The sequence below is a fragment of the Lepidochelys kempii genome, chromosome 5, assembly GCF_965140265.1.
Source record: "Lepidochelys kempii isolate rLepKem1 chromosome 5, rLepKem1.hap2, whole genome shotgun sequence".
Taxonomy (NCBI): Eukaryota; Metazoa; Chordata; order Testudines; family Cheloniidae; genus Lepidochelys; species Lepidochelys kempii.
This window is the reverse complement of record NC_133260.1, coordinates 125,316,402-125,325,942: the sequence shown is the minus strand read 5'-3', so window position 1 is coordinate 125,325,942 and position 9,541 is coordinate 125,316,402.

The following is a 9,541-nucleotide window of genomic DNA, read 5'->3' as shown; positions in this document are numbered from 1 at the left end:
GGAAGACATCTCCAGGGGGTCACTTTCCCTCTTCTTTGTTTAAGACGCTTGGTGGTGGCAGCATATGGTTCAATGACAAGGCAAAGTTTGTACCTTGGGGAAGTTTTTAACCTAAGCTGGTAAGAATAAACTTAGGGGGTCTTTCATGCAGGTCCCCACATCTGTACCCTAGAGTTCAGAGTGGGGAAGGAACCTTGACAGGCAGGAACACTGAACTGATACTAGGCTTGGATATTTTAGGATAGATTGTGGGCAGATGCTTAACCACAAATTTGCCCTGGCAACAAACTGACGTATGTGGTAATAAGCTAAAATCATTAATATACTAACCTATGGGATAAAAGGCACCCCAACGTTATTAGGGTGAGGAAGTTGGATATGGACAAGGGAGGCTGAATGAATATTCATGACAGCCCGTAAGCCCGTAAGCCAATAGGCCAGACCACCATGTAAAGGAGATCGTTGTTGGTCGATCTGGATCTGGAACATCATAGTCATCAGCATCCCAGGGACAGAGCAGCTATTTTGTCTATGACTTCCAGATCCCTAAGGTAGGGTGTCAGTATCTGGGTGAGGAACAGTACGAGACATCTCCTGAACTCTGTTTTTTCTCTTTTTATGTGATTTGGTGCTTTGGTGTCTTTTCTAATTGTGTTAATAAAAGTTGCTTTGCCCTCAGTGTGTCTTTGTTGTATACATCGGAGTTCCCAACCAGATATTGAACTAGATCACCTTGGTTTTTGTTGTGCCTGATTCTTGGACTAGAATCCTACAATCTCCCAGCTCTTTAAATTAGTATCAATTGGAAATTAATGATCAATAACCACTAAAAGATTGGGCTACAAAGGGAAACAGAATAAATAATATCCTTAGCTGTTCTATAGCACTTTCATCAGTAGATCTCAAAGCATTTCCCAAAGAAGGTATCATTATTCCCATTTTACAGAGGGGGAAACTGAGGCTGCGACAGGTGAAGTGATTTGTGCAAGGTCACCCAGCTGGCCAGTAGCAGAGCTGGGAAGAGTCCTCAGGCCTCCTGTGTGACAATCTAGTGCTCTGACCACTAGGCCATAATAAAGGTTAAGGAGTTTAAAAATGAAATATTAAAATGTCATATTTAGTCCAAAGAAAAGGACCCCCAAACCCATTTGCCCACTTCTCGAACAGCTCAATGCCATGTTGACCCACACTTCCAATTAAGCAGAAGAGGCAGCCTCCTCTGAATATGATTTGATGCATCCACCGGAGAAGTGATATGTTCCCCTAACTCCCTGGGGCTCAGTGCTTTGCCTCTGCAGCATTCCCAGGCCCTGCCAGCCCCAGGAGTGAGAATGAATAATAGATAACAACTAATTGCACCGGTGTGAACATGCAGCTGAATTTACTCTCTAGGCTCTGTGAAAACTGCTGATATCATAAGCAATGAGAAAGCTGCTTGAGCCCCTGAGGTGAATTACTGCCTTGAATCCACTCCAGAGCTGATTGTGATCCTCCATGGGATGGAACACAGAGCTAATTAGAAAGAAGAAACCACCACCTCTATTGATTTCATCTTAAGAATGAAGATGAATATTGAATTTAGTATGACAGTGCTGCTGCCTTTAGGCCAGAAACCACACATGACGAATGATTAATTAATCATGTTAGTGCACCCTTCCAAGACAGGCTGCCTTGGTGAGGTAACGCCCAGGCCTTCTGCCACACTGCTCAGCCATGCCATACAGTCCCAAGGCCCATATCTGATGAGTGGCCCTGGGGTGGGTGCTGGTGATGTCCACATTCTGACAGCTAAAGGAGTAGTTACTAGGATCACCAAGGGACAAGTGGCTTCCAGCTGATTATTGTTGGAGCCTCCTAGGTAATGGAGTCGCCCAACCTTGTATGCCTGTTTTCCCTCCCGTCCTTTTCCACATCTTTTATTCACCTTCTCTCACTCATGTTTTCTATTTGATAGTGTGATGCTTCCTGGTGGTACCCAGGTTTGTGAGTCGCGTCACTACAACCTGCCCTTAGCATGAGGGAGCCTTGTGTGTGCCTGCCAGGAGTCAGCTCCCCAACTCCACCGGCCACGGGCAACATAAGCCCTGTCCTCTAGGCCTTGCAGGCCCTGTTGTCACTCTGCAAGCTAGTGATAGGCCCACTCCAACCCTCAAGCATCTCCCTGAGTGTCCAGCCCCTGGCCCACTGCACACCCAAAGTATTCACAGATTTGCTGCTCCCAAAGAAACAGGGCATCCCAGCTTAGCTGGTCCACCTCAGATCATCGTTCTTAGATATGTTTATGGTGAGATTAGCACTTAGATATGTTTATAGTGAGATCAGCGTAAGTTCATTTTACAAAGCACAAGAATTTGAGTAGTAGCAAGTGGAAGTATCGGAAGCAAATGGTTACATATAAAATAAAATCATAACACTCACTCCAGAGTCTTAATTCACAAGATACTCTCATGTCTTGTAGACTCTAGAGTACTGTTCACCCTGAATGCTTGCCACACATTACAGCTAGGTTGGCTGCGACTCTCTTTTCACTTATCTTGTGACTTTGTTGGTTTATGGAGGACACAGAAGCAGATGTCAAAACCTGGTCTGTTACTTGTCATCGTCCCTGAAAAGTACTTGTGCTCCACTTTGCTAGCTAGCGCTTCTTATTGCTGTTCCTATTTTTCAAGGTGGGCAGGGAAGCTGCCATGGCCTCACGGATGAGCTTAATACAATGGGAATAGGAACGAAACACTTGGACTATCAGAAAGGCAAGGTCCAATAAAAAATATTACCTAGCCCACCAACTTCTGTTGATGAAAGAGACAAGCTTTTGAGTTTACACAGAGCTCTTCTTCAGGTCTGGGAAAGGCACTCCAAGCATCACAGCTGAATATAGCGTGGAACAGATTGTTTAGCATAAGTCTGATTTGTCTTGCATACCCCAAGTTTCACCTCACTTAAAAACTACTTCCTTACAAAATCAGACATAAAAATACAAAAGTGTCACAGCACGCTAATTCTGAAAAATTGCTTACTTTCTAATTTGTATCATATAATTATAAAATAAATCGATCGGAATATAAATATTGTACTTATATTTCAGTGGATAGTATATAGAGCAGGATAAACAAGTCGCTGTCTGTATGAAATTTTAATTTGTACTGACTTTGCTAGTGCTTTTTATGTACCCTGTTGTAAAAGTAGGCAAATATCTTGATGAGTTGACGTACCCCCTGGAAGACCTCTGAGTACCCCCAGGGGTATGTGTACCCCTGGCTGAGAACCACTGCTATAAGAGACCATTCAAGGTAGAGTGGCCTGTTAACACCTCTGCAGTCATAGGACAAAAGGGGGAGACAAAAGGGGGGTTAGTGGGTTACAGGTTGTTGCAATAAGCCACAAATCCAGTTACTTTGTTAAGACCATGATTTTCTGTGCCTAGCAAAGTTCTGAATTTAAGCTCCCAGGCTCGTCTTTTGTTGTGCAGGTTTCCTCTGGGGATGAGGACTGAGGGGTCAGATACTGTGAAAAGTGTTCTCCCACAGGTGACAGGGTGTCTTTGTCTTCTATCACTTTCCTGTGTGAGTTCCTTCCAGAGTGTAGCGATTGTCTGGTTTTATCGCGGACGAGGTCCTGAAAGCGCCACGTGTGGTGTTTAGATGTTGCTTGTAATTATTAGAATTGGGAGCACTGGCTGTTGGGAGTCTGAAAGGACAGGAAACAGGAAGGAGGGGGAGGAGTTGAGAGGCTGGGAGAAAGTTACAGAGGGTGCAGCAGCAGCTTGGTAAAGAGGTTTCCACTTAGAAAATAAAGTCCTGTTGAAGCTTGTTAGTACCTTGCCTGGTTGATACAACATTTTGGCGACGAGGATGGATCTTCTGCCTCTGAACCCACCTGCACCCTTTCTGCAAATCCCAGGTGAGCCTCCAATTGCTTTTACTGCCTGGATCCATATGTTTGAGACTTATCTGCTTGCAATCAGTGCTACAGAGATTTCTGAAGTAAGAAAGCATGCTCTGCTAATCCACTGCCTTGGAGCAGAAGGGCAGCGTATATTTTACACTTTTCCCCTTGCCGATGATAAATATGAGACTGCACTCACTGCAATAAAAAAATGTTTGTGCCAAAAGTGAATGTAGTAGCTAATCACTACAGATTTCGCCAGCGTGAGCAGAAACCAGGGGAAACTATAATGCAGTATATTGCTTCCCTGAGGAGTCTGATTGTAATTTGCAACTTTAGGAGTATGGCTGATGAGATGATTAGAGACCAGCTCATTGAGAAAACCATGCTTCATGTAAGAGAACGCTTACTTCTAGAACCACAACTTACACTAGAAAAAGCAATAACCATTGCTACTCAGATTAAGTCAGTTACTGCTGAAGCCAAAATAATGAGTATGGATACAGGTGGCACAGTCCAGGCTGTTACTCCTTTGCAGAAAAGTTCTCTACCACTGCAGACACACAATTGCAAGAGGAAAACTAATGAAAAACCACTGAATCAGCAAATTCAAAATACAGTAAAAGCATGTTTTCACTGTGGATCCCCACAACACCTTGCAAGCTACACAGGATGTACAGCAAAAGTAGCTCAGTGCAGTCATTGCAAAAAGTTTGGACATTTTGCTAAAGTATGTCGCAGCAGCCAGTTCAATCAACAGGTGCATGCAGTTACAATACCAGATGTTACTGTGCTGAGCGTGGACAAAATCACTACTGCACATATTCCAGAACAGATAAAGTGCACTGTAAATGTTTCCGCCATACCCTCAGTCAAACCACACTCTATTCAGCTAATGTCGGCTCAGCAGTATCTATACTACCTGATTCCATCTATCTGCATTTCTTTAAAGATGTGCCTCTTACTGAACTCAAACTTCACTTGTTGTGCTATTTGAAAAACCATATTCCAGTACATGGCTGCCTGCCATTTGTGACTTTGTCCTCACCCATAACTATTTCACATTTGGGGACAATGTATACCTTCAAATCAGCGGTACTGCTATGGGTACCCGCATGGCCCCACAGCATGCCAACGTGTTCATGGCTGACTTAGAACAACGCTTCCTCAGCTCTCGTCCCCTAATGCCCCTACTCTACTTGCGCTACATTGATGACATCATCATCATCTGGACCCATGGAAAAGAAGCCCTTGATGAATTCCACCGTGATTTCAACAATTTCCATCCCACCATCAACCTCAGCCTGGACCAGTCCACACAAGAGATCTACTTCCTGGACACTACAGTGCTAATAAGCGATGGTCACATAAACACCACCCTATACCAGAAACCTACTCACCGCTATACTTACCTACATGCCTCTAGCTTTCATTCAGACCACACCACACGATCCATTGTCTACAGCCAAGCTCTACGATACAACCGCATTTGCTCCAACCCCTCAGACAGAGACAAACACTACAAGATCTCTATCAAGCATTCTTACAACTACAATACCCACCTGCTAAAGTGAAGAAACAGATTGATAAAGCCAGAAGAGTACCCAGAAGTTACCTACTACAGGACAGGCCCAACAAAGAAAATAACAGAACGCCACTAGCCATTACCTTCAGCTCCCAACTAAAACCTCTCCAACACATCATCAAGGATTTACAACCTATCCTGAAGGATGACCCATCACTCTCACAGATCTTGGGAGACAGGCCAGTCCTTGCTTACAGACAGTCCCCCAGCCTGAAGCAAATACTCACCAGCAACCACGCACCACACAACAGAACCACTACCCCAGGAACCTATCCTTGCAACAAAGCTCGTTGCCAACTGTGTCCACATATCTATTCAGGGGACACCATCATAGGGCCTAATCACATCAGCCACACTATCAGAGGCTCATTCACCTGCACATCTGCCAATGTGATATATGCCATCATGTGCCAGCAATGCCCCTCTGCCATGTACATTGGCCAAACTGGATAGTCTCTACATAAAAGAATAAATGGACACAAATCAGATGTCAAGAATTATAACATTCAAAAACCAGTCAGAGAACACTTCAATCTCTCTGGTCACTTTGATTACAGACCTAAAAGTGGCAATTCTTCAACAAAAAAACTTCAAAAACAGACTCCAATGAGAGACTGCTGAATTGGAATTAATTTGCAAACTGGACACCATTAACTTAGGCTTGAATAAAGTCTGGGAGTGGATGTGTCATTACACAAAGTAAAGCTATTTCCCCATGTTTATCCCCCCCCCCACTGTTCCTCACACGTTCTTGTCAACTGCTGGAAATGGCCCACCTTGATTATCACTACAAAAGGTTTTTTTTCTCTCCTGCTGGTAATAGCTCACCTTACCTGATCACTCTCCTTACAGTGTGTATGATAACACCCATTGTTTCATGTTCTCTGTGTATATAAATCTCCCCACTGTATTTTCCACTGAATGCATCTGATGAAGTGAGCTGTAGCCCACAAAAGCTTATGCTCAGATAAATGTCTTAGTCTCTAAGGTGCCGCAAGTACTCCTTTTCTTTTTGCGGATACAGACTAACACAGCTGCTACTCTGAAACCTGCCAGTAATAGTTACTTTTGGTGATTGCTGTGTAACTGCAGAGTTCTACATTGTCCACAAAGGCACTCCTATCCTTGACAGAGATTTATTGGCTGCTTTAAATCTCAGGATAGTTAATGGATGAATTGATCTTCCTCAGCAAAGCACTCTTGCGGTACACACAACAGTTTCAGCTGGGACCCAACACCAGGTTGAGGAGAAACTTGGCTGTGCTTATGGGTTTCTGTATAAAGTTAAAATGCGGAATAACATGATGCCTGTAGGACAGAAGTTACGGCACTTACCATTTTCAGTCAGGGAAGCTGTTTCAGAGGAATTTAGAAAACTTGTTTAAAAGGACATTATTGAAGAGATCGACTCCTCGGATTGGGTTTCACCTATTGTAGTGACGCAGAAGAAGGGTGGAGGCATTCACCTTTGTGTGGACTTAAGGGAACCAAATCAAACTATTGTGATTTACTGCCATCCTCTTCCTCACATAGAAGAAGTATTTGCAGAACTCCACGGAGCAAAGATGTTTTCTATTCTTGATTTGCAGAGCGCATACCACCAGGTTACGTTGCATTTATTTACGTTGCATTTATTACACACGAGGGACTATTTCGTTTTAAACGTGTTCCATACGGTCTCGCATCTGCCCCAAGTGCCTTCCAAAAAATGATGTCATTGATTCTGAAGAATCAACATGGAGTTCAGTGCTATCTGGATGATATTATCGTGTTTGGAAATATGTCTGAAGAGCATGACAATAACCTGCAGTCTGTACTAAACTGCATCAGCACAGCAGGCCTCCAGCTTAATAGGTCCAAATGCAAATTTAGACAAACTGAACTCTCCTTTCTGGGGCATACAATTTCACAGGCTGTACTAAAACCTGATCCAGATCATATCCTGGCAATTTCAAATGCTCCTCCTCCAACAGATTTGCAAACCTTACGTACCTTCTTGGGTCTTACCTCCTGGTATGCAAAATTCATTCCCAATTATGCTTCTGTGATTGAACCGTTACGGGAATTACTATGGAGAAGTTCAACCTTAGTGTGGACAACAGATGCACAAGCTAGTTTCGAAACGGTGAAAGACTTGATTGTACATAGTCCAGTACTTGCACTATTCAGTCCTGCATTGCCCACAATTGTAACTACTGATGCTTCTGATTATGGACTTGGGGCTGTTCTCACACAACTGCATGAGGACAACACAGAGAGGACTGTTGCATTTGCTTCAAGGACACTAAGTAATGCTGAGAGAAAATATTCTACAGTCGAAACAGAAGCACTTGCTTGTGTCTGGGCTACTGAAAAATGGAGAACTTACCTGTGGGGCCGCACGTTCAAGTTGCTCACAGACCACAGCCCTTTGACGACATTGCTCACCACGAAAGGCCTGGGAAGAGCAGGATACTGTACTGCTTGATGGTCTGCAAGACTACTCTCTTTCAATTATGAACTGGAATATAAACCTGGAAACTTTCTCGCCTGCCTTTGCTTTCACCAGATGGTCCACTGGAGGATGAGGATGTAGTGGTTGTGCTCATTACAAGCACTCTCACTGCAGTTACAAGAGAACAATTTCAAGCTGCTTGTTCAGCGTGTCCAATTCAATAAAAACTACGGGAATTTCTGACAAAGAGATGGCCCAGTCACCCTAAAAACCTTGACCCAGTTTTGCTGCCTTATTTTAGAGTTCAGGATGAACTTTCTTTGTTTGATGGCTGTGTGCTACAAGGTACACACCGGCTCCTTGTGCCAGAAGAATTACAGTCAAAACTCATACACCTGGCACATGATTCTCATCAAGGAATTGTCCGAACCAAACGACGACACGGGATCTGTATTGGTGGCCAGGGATGGACTCTCAAACTGAAGCACTCATAAAATCCTGTGTCACTTGCCAAATGCATGATAAGACAGCAGTGACATGTACCCCTCCATTACAGCCCGTTTCTCTTCTTGAATCTGCATGGGAAAAAGTGGCGATTGACATTGTAGAACCCTTTGATACTGCTCCAATTGACTGCCGTTATGCCATCACTTTAATAGACTATTTCAGTAAATGGCCTTAGGTAGCGTTTACATCACAAATCTCTTCTGCTACAGTAATTAAGTTCCTCTCTTCAGTTTTTAACAGGGAAGGTAACCCCAAAGAACTGGTTTCAGATAATGGTAGACAATTTACTTCCCTGGAGTTTGAAACTTTTCTAGCACAGAGGAACATTTTACACAGAAGGTCATCCCTATATTACCCTCAAGCCAATGGGGAAATCGAATGATTTAACAGAAGTTTGAAAGAGAGTTTGCAAACGGCTAAACTGGAAGGGCGATTGTGGATACCCTTCACTACTGATTTCTTGCAAGCATACTGGGCTCCACGACATGCCACAACACAAAGATCACCCGCAGAGTTACTGCATGGGAAACAGATGAATACTAAACTGAACATTGCTGGATTGTTAAATGCATGACCTGGTGCCCCAAATGAGGATGCTGTGGGAAAAACAGTTGAACAGAACCAAGCAAAGTCTAAGGCTTTCACAGATAAGCGGCGGGGTGCTAAGGAACCAAAGTTTGAGTGGTTCCTTCGTTAGAATACGAAAACCTGGAATTTTACGCAAAGGGGACCATAAATTCACAGCTCCTCTTAAAATCATAGAGAAGAAGGGACCTATCGACTTTCGGATGGGTGGGTATGGAATGCTTCTTATCTTGCACCTGCCTATGAGGAGATGATGCCAACACCCAGTCTGCATTGGATGACTTCACCGTAGCACCAACACAAGACATCGCACTGGAACCGGGGCTTGAGAGACGGTCTGTCAGACCCAGACGGCCACCTGTCTGGACTAGAGGCTACGTTATGTAGTATCGACGCCGTTTTCAGTGTAATAGTTCTGCCAACAGTATAGCGTCTTCTTTCGTATTTGTTCCTGTGGTGAGAACAATAATGTTCATTTTAATTGGGAGGGTTTCTTAAGCGAGGCGGGAACGTGGTGTTTAGATGTTGCTTGTAATTATTAGCCT